This window comes from Lathyrus oleraceus, chromosome 5, assembly GCF_024323335.1.
Source record: "Lathyrus oleraceus cultivar Zhongwan6 chromosome 5, CAAS_Psat_ZW6_1.0, whole genome shotgun sequence".
Classification (NCBI taxonomy): domain Eukaryota; kingdom Viridiplantae; phylum Streptophyta; class Magnoliopsida; order Fabales; family Fabaceae; genus Lathyrus; species Lathyrus oleraceus.
The window spans coordinates 643,261,484-643,276,905 of NC_066583.1; the positions used below are offsets into that span (position 1 = coordinate 643,261,484).

Consider the following 15,422-nt stretch of genomic DNA (forward strand, 5'->3'; position numbering starts at 1 on the left):
GTTCTTCCAATTTGGGTTATAGGTATTCGAATAGGGGCTTCCTTGAGCATAGTTTACTTGCTCTGCTTGGATTCCAGTCAAGAGTTGACATTCCGCAGGAGTGTGGCCTTGGATTCCACAGACCTCGCAATTCTGAGTTATAGCAACCACGGCGGCTGGAGGTGATACGTTTAAACTTTCAATTTTCTGGACCAAAGCATCCACTTTTGCATTGACGTGATCAAGGTTACTTATCTCGTACATGCCAGTTTTCGGTTGAGGTTTTTCCACCGTTGTTCGTTCGGTTCCCCACTGATAGTGGTTTTGGGCCATGCTCTCGATAAGCTGGTAAGCATCAGCGTAAGGTTTGTTCATTAGTGCACCACCTGCAGCGGCGTCTATTGTTAACCTTGTATTGTATAAGAGGCCATTATAAAATGTGTGAATTACTAACCAGTCTTCCAAACCATGGTGTGGGCAAAGTCTCATCATGTCTTTGTATCTTTCCCATGCTTCGAAAAGAGACTCGTTGTCTTTCTGTTTAAATCTGTTTATCTGGGCTCTTAACATAGCTGTTTTGCTTGGCGGAAAATATCGGGCAAGAAAAACTTTCTTCAACTCGTTCCATGTGGTGACTGAGTTGGAAGGAAGAGATTGAAGCCATCTTCTAGCGCTATCTCTTAATGAGAAAGGAAAAAGACGAAGTCGAATTGCCTCTGAAGTGACACCATTAGCTTTAACAGTATCAGCGTATTGGACAAATACGGATAAATGAAGGTTTGGATCTTCGGTAAGATTTCCAGAGAATTGGTTCTGTTGCACAGCCTGCAACAACGAAGGTTTAAGTTCAAAGTTGTTTGCTTCGATTGCGGACGGAGCAATACTTGAATGCGGTTCATCTTGCGATGGAGCGGCGTAATCTCTAAGAGCACGAGCTGGTTCTGCCATCTCGGTTAAAGAAGGAAAATCTTTGAGATCAGGAAGGTCTATAGGAGGGAGATTGTTTTCAGCACGATATTCCCGAATTCGTCATAAGACTCGGAGATATAGTTCGAGATCGTTGATTCGTAAATAGAGCGGTTCGCCTTGAGAGCGAGTGCGTGGCATACAAATCAACGAAAGAAAGAAAATAGAAGGGAAAAAAAAACCTTAGTCTCTACAGCGTAACAGAAGAGTTACGATATCGATTGAATAAAAGTCCCCGGCAACGGCGCCAAAAACTTGATCGCTCAACTGGGTGAGTCGAGAATGGGATACAAACTGCAAGTGCACAGTTCTATCGCGTAGTTTTAAAAGATATCGATCCCACAGGGACTTATGAATCGATATACCGTTATCTAAGGTTACTACGTAAATCTAAGGTGAAAATGTTTGATTGTTTGGGAAAAAACTAAGAGCTAAACTAATATCTAGATTAAATATTAATAAAACGGATATCGGTATGTAGTTCGTCAAAACTAGGGAATCAAGTCTTTGTCGGTTTCTTGATTTTAAAATGAATCGTTTCGGTTAACTTTATTGGTTAAAGGTCCTATCTCAAACTCTCGCTCTGTTGAATAAACCATGATTTTATATTAATGTTGTTGTCACTTATAATTAAGTCAAAAACCATATTTTGAAAGCAATAAAGTTGCAGAAACTCTTTTTAAGAAAATACTGACCGTTTTAAACACCCTTATCTCAAACTCTCGCTCTGTTGACTTAGGTTATATAATTAAATCCAAATGCTTAACTCTCGTCCTCACATTCAATCTTTAAAAATACTTTTTGGAAAAGGTCAGAATTTAATTAACTCTAAGACTTGCTCTCGCCCTGATCTAGAATTAATGCCTAACTTACACTGTCCAGTTAAAATCTCAAACTCTCGCTCTATTGATTTTAACTTCTTTATGTCTTTTACTTTTGTAAAAAATCTTGTTATTAAACCTGTAAGTTGAGACCGTAAAAAGATTGATTTTGATTTTAAGTTTAGATAGACCGACTCAGTCTTGATCCCTTATTCTGCTTACTTTACATACCGATACCTAGGCAAATTAGCCAGACATGCTAAATAAATAAGAATTTATATCATGCATAAACAGACTCATTCCAGGCAGATAATATAGATAAATAATAAAACGAAATATTAAATAATGATTAAAGAACCTGAATGCGTAATACAATAGTCTTGAACACTCCACCACAAGCCGGTAGGATTTGTTCTTGGATTCTTCAATTAAACAGTAAATTAAATCAAGGAAATAAAACTGGAATATAACGTAAGGTTAAATCCAGTATAAAGTTGCACAATAGTTTCCGGTGTAGAAACTATTATGCGAAAAATATCTAAAAGCTAAAACGGGAAAGGTAAATTTGCAAGGGAAAAAGAATGTAAAGCTTGCAAAAGAAATAAATAAAATAAACAATGTTAAGTGCTGGAAAAGAAAAAAAAAATAAGCAAAAGCGTGAAAAGAAAATTGGCAGAGCTTCGGCAATATGAGCGTGGAAAAACCGGAGAGGCTTTTAGGTTTTTGAGATGGCTATTTATAATGGTGTTGGTAACTGCTTTCCGTTTCTCTCATTCTTCAACGTGGCTACATGCACGGCGTGGATATAGGAGACCAACTTCTCAACGTTCTTCTTCAAGTCCTTCTGAGGGCGTTACTTGCGCCAAAAAGGTAGTGGAATTGTGTGACGCTCGTCACACTATGTGTGACGTCCGTCACAAGGCTGTTTTGCGTGACGCTCGTCACGCACCCTGTGACGTCCGTCACAGGCACAGCGTTGGTGACTTGTGCGCTTTGGGCTGGGCTTTGGCATTTGGTCCCTTTTCTCTCCTTTTTGCACCTCCTTTTCTTCCATTTTCACTTGTTCTTCAAAATAGACTACCTGCGACAATTAGGAAGAAAATACCACGTAATATCTCATAAAATGCAGTAAACCGAAATAAATAGTCATAGAATTTAATGGAATTAAGTCCTAAAATATGATATAATTTCGTGTTATCAGTTACTTATCCCAGGCTTACTAGGAAATTCCTTAGTTCCCTCATTTAGACTGGGCAGCCCGGTTCTGCTAGTACCTTCGAAACTATGAAATTTAGACTGTTTAATAGGGAGTACGAATTTATCACTAACCAACTCGCTGAGTTGTTGCATTTCCCTTATGGAGAAGGGGTCGTTTGTGAATCCCTATTGGACAGTGATTGGGTGTTCCTTATTGGAAATTTTTGGAATAAACTCACGGGGTTTGCTACTGATAACTTTGAGGGAAATACAACATCTCAAATCCATAACCCGACCATACGCTATTTTCGCCAAATATTAGCAGACACTATTTTTGATCAGGAGCATAATAATAAAACCAATGCAAAAGAGATGTTCTATTTGTAGGCTATTTTTGCACCGACACTGGTTAACTCAGCCTCATCCATGATGGCCCACATGCATGTGGTGTGAACCGCTAGCAAGGGCTCCATTGCTTTTGGAAGAATGATTACCTTCATTACTCGTGTTTTGGGGCTCGATACAGAGCTTACTACCCTTGAATCGTTACCGCCCAATTCCCTTTATATCCAGGCCTGTAGAAGTATAAGATTTGTTAGAGCTAGGCCTTATAGGAAATTTTTGTTGATGGTACATAACATGGCCATAGACAGTGTAGTTTTACCATGCACACAACGCATCGACGTGGGTAGTGAGGCTAATTGGGTTTATGATTTACGTGCTGAGCCTCAGGACGAGGCGAAGCCCATGGACATTCGTGAGAATGTCGCTGCTGATGGTGCTATCGACGATGAGTATGACCGACAAGAGAGAGACTCTCATGTCCATGTCCCACCTCCACATCACTCCCCATATATTCCTGTTTCACCTGTACACACCGCACCATATTATTCTGACCATTTTGCAAGTACCTCCTCTAGACAGCGGTCCCGTGAAGAGTATGATTATATATTTCTCTGGACTTCCCTGGATGACATTCTCTACCAGCTGTGAGAACGTCACGATGCAGATGCCGAGCGCGATTAACTGCTCAGAGACATACAGAGGATGCATACTGAGATGGCGACCCATATACATCAGATTCAGGCCCATCAGATTGTTTATATAGAACAGACCGAACTAAACATGGGAGACATGGTCGAACAGATAGAGAGGTTACAGGCAGGGGTGAATGGATTACGTGAGCATGTGCAACATGTTAGAGTGTCGCACCCTCAGTATGAGTGATGCATACATGATGGCTGAGGCCGTTATTAAGCTGGGACACATGTTCTTTCTCTCATTCATCACCTTATATCTAAACATTGAGGATAATGTTTGGTTTAAGTGTGGGATGGGATCTTTACCAATTTTATCGCTTTCTAGTTAGATTTATCATTTTATGTTCCATGCATTTAGTTAGGATTTTATCATTGCATGTGCCTGAAGAGTCTTTATGTGTAGTTTTATTGACTTTTTCCACCTTCTTGAGCCATACAAAAACTTTAGAAAAGGCTTGGGAGGCTCGGGTAGATTTGAAAGTATATAGGTTATGAGGGAAGAAGAGATTAGGACGAGGAAACTTGAGAAAATATGAAAAAATCGTTATTTCCCCAACATCTCAAGCATCCCAATTATGCATATTAGTTTAAATCCCCATTGAATTCTAGTCTTAAGTCCAAACTTGTTGAAAATCCTCATAGTAGTTTCTCTATCCAGCCAGACACCATCTTTAGTCACTAAGTAGGTAGGTCGACGAATAATAAGTGAATGATCCCTTAGGCAGAAAAATTGAATAAAAAGGAAAAAAAACCGCACTTTACTAAGTTAGGTGACCCTCACACATTCACTTAATCCAAAGAAATATGGTTCATTTATTCAAATATATATATATATATATATATATATATATATATATATATATATATATATATATATATATATATATATATATATACACATCTTTGCAAAAGAAAAGAAAATTGTAAAATATGAAGACATTTGGGATCATAATCACTAACAGGCAACCTACCATGTTGTATGAGAGATAAAGGGCCTCAATGTGTCTATCACGAATGAAAGGGGATAAGAAATAAGTAGTAAATTAGAATTTTATTCAACGATATGATTGGAACTAGTTTGCATAGGAGAGAGGCTTGTGTCTATGAGAGTGATTTGTGTTGTTGCAATGCCATTGGTGTTGAATTAGTACCTATTGAGTCATTCCTAGACGAACTGATCCACATCAACCACATATGACTAGCTTATACCCCTTGCTACCTTTTATGTATTTGTTATTGATCTGATGCATTTCATTAAAAATATGCTAGCTATTTTGCTTGAGGGCATGCAATGGTTTAAGTGTGGGAGAGTTTGATAACACCAAAACACAGTGCATATTTGACTCGACTCGCACATGTTTTATTGTCATTTTAACATTATTTTTAGTATTACGCTGAAGTTTTGGCTATGTTTCAGGTACCTAGTCAAGTGAGAGTCATTACAAGAAGAAACAAGACGAAACTAACGAAAAACATGAAAAGAAGCATGTTTTGCACACATGGGTTCTGCATGGCGTTCGGCATAGAGTTTAGCACGGCGTTCGCCACAGAGGTGGCCATGACGTGGATGAAGTATCCCATGTCCCAACAAATACCAAGACCAAGTCTACACGTTTTAAGCCTGTGGCGTTTGCCACACCCTGCAAATCTGGATATGCGCAGGCAATTGAGAAATTTCAGCCACTCCTCCCCACTTTCTCTCACACGAATTCAATAGTTTAAATTGATTTTTTTTAGGTTATTAGTGCACTATATATTCATGTTAGAACTCATATTTTAGTCATCCAAGCTTAGTGCAACATAATCCATATAATTTATCATTTGAAATCTTTAACTCTTCACATCGGGGGGGTATTGCACTTATTCTTGTATTAAGTTTGGAGCATTTACTTTGTAGCGGTTATTTTTGCCACTATTATTTTCGTATTCAAGTGTTCCATTGATTTATTTCTGTACCAGATTCAAGTCTCCATTGGAGCAGGTTTTTTATAATTAAGCAATTTTTATTATATCGTTTGTTCCTTTATATGCAATTTTATTTGTCTTACTTTGAAAGATCTATCTATTTCAAGCTTTACTTTATGCGTTGAGTTATTATATTTTTATTAATTGCAAGTTCTTATCTTACATTAATTTACAAGTTTAATGTACCTATTGCATGCTTTAATCTTAATTGATATGCCCAATATGTTTAATTCTAAGTTTCAAGTGCATGTTTCTTTGTTTACCATGAATATGTCCAACTAAATTAATAGTGCTGGAATATGAGGACCGTTGATTCAACGATACAATATATACTAAAAGGTAAAATCCGGTTTCAAATACGCGAGAGCGACAGTTCCCTTTTAATTAATTCTTTTTCAAGGAAGAAAATATTGTCCCAAAGGTAGTTTATTTTAGGAGTATTAAGAGTATCATTGGTCAATTAGAGTCGCATTCCAGTATTACATATCTGAATTCATTCAAGTTTATTATTTTATTTTTCTCATTCAAGTACTTATTCAGACCGCCTTAGATAAACATCGTATCAATAGAAAATGATAGATTGATTGTTAGGTATCTGTGGGTTCGACAACCTTTTGTATTACTCTAATAGACTCCATATACTTGCGGAAATAACCCATTAAGTTTTTTATGCCGTTGTCGGGGACCAATCACGTCAAATATCATAACTCCGTTGTTGCACCGTATATACAAAGACATTCATGTCTATATTACTATGTATCACCCAAATTTTCTCTACGATTACCACTCCTAATATTTTGAGGAACCGTAAGATTCCTATAAATCCGAGCTCGAAATATTAATGAAGGATTTCATTACGACGCAAACTCACTCTAGGCTAGAATCTATGATGAAGCGCTTTATGGAGACACAAACTCTTTAGAATGAAGAGTTTAGAAAATAAAGTCTCTATACCTATGAAACCCTTAGGCAGCTGAACACTATGGTCGAGTCCCTAGCAAATCACAATAAGGCAATGGAGACTCAAATCTCCTTGCTCGCACAAACACCTCTAGAACCCTTCCTTGAGAAACATGTGGATATTGTAACAAGCACTAATGAAAATCTATTGAAAATCCTAAGGAGCGTGATGATGAGGAGGTTTCAGGTAAGAAAATAGTAGAGATTGAGAAAGATCCACCAACACCACCCGAAAGGGAGGTTGTCAAAGAGGTAGAAAAGTAAGCACCCAATATTGTTCATCCTCCCTATAAATCATTGATTCCTTTCCGGAGAAGGTCTATGGAAGTTAAGGTAGACTCCCAATCCGAAAGGTATGTGGAGTTATTGGAAAATATCCACACCAATGAATGTTTGTTCTAAATCCTGCATAAGAAGAGAAAACTAGAAGACCATGAAATTAGGGAACTCATTAATGTTAAGAGGGGAAGGTTAAACTTTGAGGTGGTGGATGAAAAAATTGAACCTAAACCTGAAAATATGGTTTTCAGGATAGAGCCAGAGCCGCCACCACAAGTTCAAAATAACAAACCACCTCGCAGAAAGAAGAAAAGAAAAGGTAAGGGATATGAGAGATGGCTTGATAATTGGACATGGAAATCGAAGATAATTAAAAGTTTGACTGAGGATTCATCCTCAGAAGAACCACCAAAAGTACTTACACTCTTGAGTCGTTGATCTACCGATGTTAAACAAAGCGATGTGTGGGACACAACCTACATATTTCATTTATCGATTCATTTTATTTTCTTATTCCTAATATATAAATGGGAAATATAACCTCTATTGATTGTTTACTAACTTTCTCATGTATTCTTTTAAGGTAGGTTACATGTCTCCTTAGCACATATTTCTACTAACCTTATTTCACAATGCAGTGTGAAGACAATATGAGGATCATTTTCAAGAACGATATACAAAGAAGTCGATATGAAGAACTTGCTGAGAGGATCATCTCATCCACCAAATATACCGACTTCCCTAGCCTCATAGCCCTAGGACTCAGAGACGGAGTTCATTACATGCTTAATCATATGAGTTGGGATCACTTCTTTGTAGTGAAGCATCCCACTTACAAGAACCTGAACCTGGAGTTCCTGAGATGTAGAAGATTGAAGATGTAGAAGGTTGGAGATGTATAAGATGATGGAAGAGAAAGAGAGAAATTTTGTATTTGTAACTAACTTTCTCTAACAGAATTTAAAATTGGTTACAAAATGAATTCTTATCCCAAATCCAACTAACTTTCAGTATTTTTACAATCAAAGTTTCTAAATGTAATGCAAATTAACTCTAAATGCAACTGAAATGAATTACAACTAACATCATCCCTTATTTCATATTAATCTAATTAAAATCAATAACACCAATTCCATCCCTCAAATGGATAAAGCGTTCAATCTTGATTGCTTTCGTCAATACATCTGCCAGCTGCTTTTGAGTTCTACGGTGAACAACTTCAATCACTCCACTCTGAAATTGATTTCTCAGAAAGTGAAACTTTGTGCCAATATGCTTGCTCCTTCCATAATGCATGGATTCTTGGCAAGGCTTATAGTCGATTTGTTTTCAATCATCAACTTCACAGGCTTGTTCATCTTGATCTTCAGATTCTGCAACAAGTTCAGAATCCAAACAGCTTGATAAGCTGACACATCACTTTCAATGTATTCAGCTTCACAGGTTGAGAATGCAACCATCGTTTGCTTCTTGGAGCACCGAGAAATGGGACGTCCTAAATACTTAAAAAATATCCAGAAGTACTTCTTCTGTCAACTCTATCTCCACACTAATCAAAGTCTGAATATCATATCAGCTATAAATCAGATTCAACATCAGAAGGGAACAAAACTCCATACTTCAGAGTCCCTTTAATGTACCTCAGTATCCTGAAAACAACTTGGTAGCGTGACCACTTTGGTTTTTTCATAAATATACTCACCATTCCAATTGTATAGAAGATGTCAGTTATGGCATTAAAAAGATATCTAAATGAGCCCACCAACTATTTAAAAAATTTAGCATCCATATCATGACCCCCAATATCGAATCTAGCTTGTGATTTATTTTAACAGGTGTGTTTGCAGATTTGCAATTTATTAGCTCAAATCTCTTCAGAAGCTCAAGTTCATACTTCAGCCGATGTAAAATTATACCCTTATTAGAGTACAAAATCTCCATCCCTATAAAATATACCATATTTTCTATATCAGTCATCTCAAACTCATTCATCAACACCTATTGAACTTAGCTATCTCATTTTAACAGCTCACGGTTAGTAATATGTCATCAACATAGGGACACAACATAATCATATTTCTATCAGATTTATGATGAGCATAAACATCATAGTCCATCTCAAGTTTTCTAAATCCTTGAAGCTTGAATAATGAATCAATTTTCAAATTCCAAACTCTAGAAGCTTGTTTCAATCCAGACAAGGCTTTATACAACTTGTACACCATCCCTTCCGGATTATTTTTCACAAATCCAAGAGGTTGTGACACATAAACTTCCTCTTGTAAATGACCATTTAGAAATTTATATTTCACATCTCAATGCATCAGAGGACAATTTCTATTAGCAGCTATAACAATCACTAGTCTGATTGTTTCATGTCTAGCTACAGGTGCAAACACCTCAAAGTAATCTAATCCATATTTCTGTAGAAATCCTATAGCTACTAACCTTACTTTGTGTATGCCAATTTATCCATCTGAGTCCAGTTTCAACATATGAACCCATCTCACACTAATGGCTTTCTTGTTCTTAGAAAGCCCAGTAACTCCTAAGTCTTATTTCTTTCTATAGCCTCAAGTTCTTATTTCATGAACTTCAGCTATACTTTCTTCATGAGAGTTTCTTTAGTACTTACTGGTTCAAATTCTACCAACATGGCACACTGAACGGCTTCCCTTTTAGAGTTTCTGCAAAATTTCTTTGTATTTTTATGATTCTTTATGGTCTCTGAACTTGTTCAGAATCTTCTTCAGATGCTGGAACAGTATCAGATGTTAGACTACATTCAGAGGATGTACCACCTTTAAAGGCTTGATTACCACCAGAGTCTGGATCATCATCATAATCTAAATTAGAATCATATTCGCCTTCAGATTCTCCTTCAACATCAGAATCACCTTCAGGCTCAGAATCTCCTTCACGGGCAGATTCTTCTTTAGAGTCTGAAATATCTTCAGAGGTTAACTTAGGAGTGGTGAATTTGTGTTATGTGAAGGTTGGCATAGTGGTGGAATTTGTGTTGTTTGTATGATTGTGGTTGATGTTTGATGTTTTGCATTATAGTTGCTGCTGTGAACTGGTGTGTTGCCTTGCTCCCTTTTGGATGCCATTTGGTGCAGTCTACTATGCGGATAATGGTGCTACAGTGTGCTTATTAAACTTTGATATGGCTTGGCTTGGAGTGGTTAGGAAATCCTCATGGAATTGCTTGGAACACCATGGTTATGGGATGGAAATAGAACTTTGACTATGTTGTAATTTGTAGTAATTATTTGAAATGTAATGGTTTATGGTTTGTAAATTTTGTAAGATGACATTGAACATAAGGTTTATATAATTGGGAATGTATCTATGTAATTCGTGGCTTTTAGACATTGAATAAAAAATAATTTTGGAAATGTTTTTGAATGATAGGTCAAATATGTATGAGAATGTTGAATTTAGAAATTGGATGTATGGTAATGTAGAGTTTTCATGTGTAATAAAATGCTTATGGAAGAACCTAGTTATGATTTAAATTAAAAAATGATTCAACCTTCACAATTATGATTCAAATTTCAATCAACTTTCACAATTATGAGTCAACTTAGGTGAAAATAGTGAAATTCAATGTATTGTGTGTGTGATGATTCTTAAAATGTCGTGCAATGGATGAATGGATCAAAATGACAAACAAAATTTGTAATCCAAACACCCACATGACTTATTTGAAAGATGTACCTTACATTAATGATCATGCCATGCCCTAAGGAAATTTGTGAATGAATCAACAAATGACATGAACTATGATGATATTCCCTCCAATGAATGGGTGACCAACAACCAATCAACCAATGCACTAACTAGTCAAGGTTTAATTAAGCACACACCAATACAATGAAACATATGATCACCATATGCATGGAGAATGAGCCCCAACATTAACCAAAGAACCTTGATGAATCCCAAACCCTAGATGTAAGATATCCAAGATCCATAATGCAAAAGGCATATAGGATTATGGTTTTGTGCTTGGTTGAGCAAACCTCAAAATAATGCCAAGAAACACTAGTTTTCCTAAAGTACAACAAGCATACCTTGAATTCATGAAGCCTGCCTTTTTGTTTTGAACCATGCTAGTGCAAATATATATGATTAAAGATAAATGTATGTACATGAATTAGAGCCATGAACCAAATAAAGATTTTATTGAAGGTAGGGTAAATTTTAGAGTATGACAAGGCTGAGGCTTAACCTAACAAATGCACATTTGGAGTTCGATTCGGTAAATTGCCAGGATTCATTGTGAGCCAACGCGGGATCAAGGTTGACCCTGAAAAAGTTAGAGCAATCCAAAATATGCATGCACCTAAAACAAAAAAAAGAGGTTTGTGGCTTCTTAGGGTGATTGAATTATATTTCTAGATTTATTTCACATCTCACAACTACGTGTAAGCCAATATTCAAACTTTTGAGAAAAGATCAAGTGATCGAGTGGAACGATGACTGCCAAGCAGCCTTCGAGAAAGTAAAATAATATTTACAATAACCATTGATCTTGATACCCCCTGTTTAGGGAAGACCTCTTATCATGTACTTAATAGTACTTGATAAAGATATGGTTTGTATGTTGGAGCAATAAGACGAAACGGGTATGAAAGAGAACGTTATTTACTATCTAAGAAAAAAGCTTAACAAATATGAGACCAGCTACTCATTGCTTGAAAAGACTTGTTCTGCATTTGGATGGGCTGCTCGACGCCTCCGACAATATATGTTGACCACACAACATGGCTAATCTCCAAGATGGATCCAATAAAATACATATTTGAGAAACCAAATCTCATCGGCAGAATTGCTTATTTGAAAATGCTATTATCAGATTATGACATTTAATATGTCACACAGAAAGCCATCAATGGTAGTGTGTTTGCGGATCATCTTGGCCAACAGCCAGTGGAAGATTACCAGCCTTTGAAATTCGACTTCCCAGATGAAAATATCATGGCCATAAAAGATTATGAGATCTCAGGTCCCGATGAAGGACCCAGACCAGGGGAGCGATGGACTCTTATGTTCGCTGGTGCTTCAAACACAATGGGCCATGGTATTGGGGTAGTTTCGATGTCTCCCAAGAATCATCATTTACCATTCACAACTAAACTCTGCTTTGATTGCACAAATAACATTGCTGAATATGAAACTTGCATATTGGGATTGGAAGAGGCTATTGATTTAAGGATCAAGATCCTTGAAGTATATGGAGACTCTACCTTGGTCATACATCAGATTAGAGGTGATTGAGAATCAAGACATCCAAACCTAATTCCAAATCGAGATTACGTATTGAAATTACTCCCAAAGTTTGACAAAATCATTTTCTCCCATATTCCTTGAGAAGAAAATCAGATGGAAGATGCTCTGGAAACTTTAGCATCTATGTACAAATTTATTTGGCCCAACCATCAACCTTCTATCATAATCAAGCATTTTCATGAACCTGCACACAGTTGGCAACACTAGAGGAATTAGATGACAAACCTCTTAGTTCTATGATATCAAACGCAATCTCGATAAGAAAGAATATCCAATGGATCCTTCAAGCATAGTAAAGAGAACTCTGAGGAGATTAGCATTAAAGTTCTTCCTGAATGGAGACGTGTTATACAAAAGAAACTATGATATGGTATTGCTCAGATGCATGGATAGATATGAAGCAGACATGCTCACAAAATAAATCCATGAAGGATCCTTTGGCACCCATGCAAATTGTCATGTGATAACCAAGAAAATCCTGAGGGTAGACTTTTATTGGTTAACCATGGAAACTGATTGTTACCATTATGCCAAGACATGCCACAAATGTTAGATATATGCTAATAAGGTGCATATGCCACCTACTCCTTTGAACATCCCAGCATCACCATGGCCTTTCTCCATGTGGGAAATTGACATGATTGGGTTTATCAAACTCAAGGCTTCAAATGGACACATGTTTATTTTGGTCGCCATAGACTACTTCACCAAATGGGTTGAAGTCGCGCCTTACTCCAACGAAACCAAACAAGTGGTTTCCTACTTTCTGAAGAACAATATCATATGACATTACGGGGTTCCCAACAAAATCATCACTGATAATGGGTCCACACTCAATAACAAAACGATGAAGGAGTTGTGGAAAAACTTCAAAATTGAACACCATAACTCATCTCCATATCAACCCAAGATGAACGACGTCGTTAAAGCAGCTAATAAGAACATCAAGAAGATCACCCAGAAAATGATGATAACATATATGGATTTGCATGAAATGATACCCTTTACGTTGCACGGCTATCAGACGTTAGTACACACTTCAACGGGGGCAACCCCTTACTCATTAGTCTATGGCTTGGAAGAATTCCTTCTAGTGGACGTTGAAATCCCTTTGCTGAGAGTTCTGATGGAGGCTAAGCTTGATGAAGCAAAATGGATTCAAACAAGGTTCGATCAACTCAACCTTATATAAGAGAAGCGCCTGGCAGTATTATGTCACGGTCAGCTCTATCAGAGGTGTCTTAGGAAAGCATTTCACAAGAAGGTTTTGCCTCAAGGATTCGAAGAAGGCGATCTGGTGCTGAAAAAGATCTCGCCAATTCACAAAGATTCACTAGTCAAGTGAGCACCAAATTATGAAGGTCCATACGTTGTGGTAAGAGCCTTTTCTGAGGTGTTATAATCCTCACAACTATGGATGGCAACGAATTGCCACTCCACATGAAACCTGACGCAGTCAAAAGATACTTTGCCTAAAAAAGGTGGAATACAAAAGTCGCTAAGTCGAAAACCTGAAAAGGTGACTTAGGAAAAATGGATACCCCGGTGGACAAAAAATATCAGGAAAATATTATGGATAAAATCAAAAGAATATCACCCGCTAAGTCGAAAACCTGAAAAGGCGACTTAGGAAAAAAATGGGTATCCGGGTCGACTGAAAACCCTAAAGGGCGGTCTAGACAAAAGTTAGGGATTTTTCCAAGGTAAAGAATGTAGTCAGTAAATCCACGTTACCATGGAAAGCTCTAGAAGAGAAGAATAGATCCAACCGCTCTTCTCAAAAGCAAGGTGTTAGATCTTCAGATACATAAGGACTATAATAATATTGCAATTCAATGGAAACGCAACAGTTCCCATTGCCATTTTACTTATTCCTTCCACAACAATTACCTCTTCAACGAATTTCATCCTTATGTACCATTGCCCATTTACGGGTCAAATCAGTAAAAGATGATTTTCATCAAAAAGTGTTCCCAATTTTTTTTACTTTATTTGCTTGTTTGTGAAATGTCATTATTTTTTATAGACACTGCACTAAGACTTTGGTCAATAATAAAAGCATTTGAAAATAATAGTAAATTGTTTTTTTTTTCGAAATGTCTAAAGGAAGATCGATTGTCCCCAATGATGCCCTCGTCGCATAGAGACATGAAATCATTTGTAGGTCGTGATGGCCCAGTCAACTCAAACAGCGAAGTTCTCTCAAGAATTCGCTCACACGCAACTTATCAGTAACAAATCTAACTTGGGGCACCAAAGGCATCCACGTCTCCTTACCAATCCTAATGTCGTTAAATTCTGAGTGTCGAGAAGTCAGACCCACTCACCTTACCAATCCCCATTGGTCTCCCTAAATAAAAGTCCACCCTGCTGGCATCTCCATAAAATCCAAGTACAATTGACATTGGTACCCTAAAATATCAGTCTTGGGAAAAAGAAACCATGTATCCAATCACCCATCTGCATTCTCACATGCATTGCATGCATCATTTCATGCATAACATTTCTTCTGAGGCAAAGAATTTCATTACAAAAATTTAATCAATCAATTTTATCCCTACATGCATCTCAATGCATTGGTTCATGCATAGTATTTCCACCTAGGTGATGTATTACACAGAAATTCAAACATTTATAACAAAGCATAAATCAGGATCCAAGGTAAATCATAAGTATCAAAGTCAGTCCTCAGCCAAGTCAGTGGTATTTCTATGAGTGAGTTCCTACCCCACGCTTGCTTTTAGGATTATTTCCCAGCAAGTCATTCTTCAACTCTGTGTTGATGATGATATTCCCCAGCGTATTCGCTATTTTGCTCCCCAATTAGAGGTTACCCTAAAAAGTGTCATATGAACTTTTCCCATGCAGAGCTTTGTTAGTAAACCTTCTCCCAAGGGAGTATTTTCTGGATTATTTTCCC

The 15,422-nt window shown here is 37.2% G+C and overlaps 1 pseudogene; it reads left to right on the forward strand.

Moving 5' to 3' along the window:
- Positions 1–442: 442 nt before the first annotated feature.
- On the forward strand, positions 443–542 carry LOC127089391 (uncharacterized; annotated as a pseudogene).
- Positions 543–15,422: the final 14,880 nt, after the last annotated feature.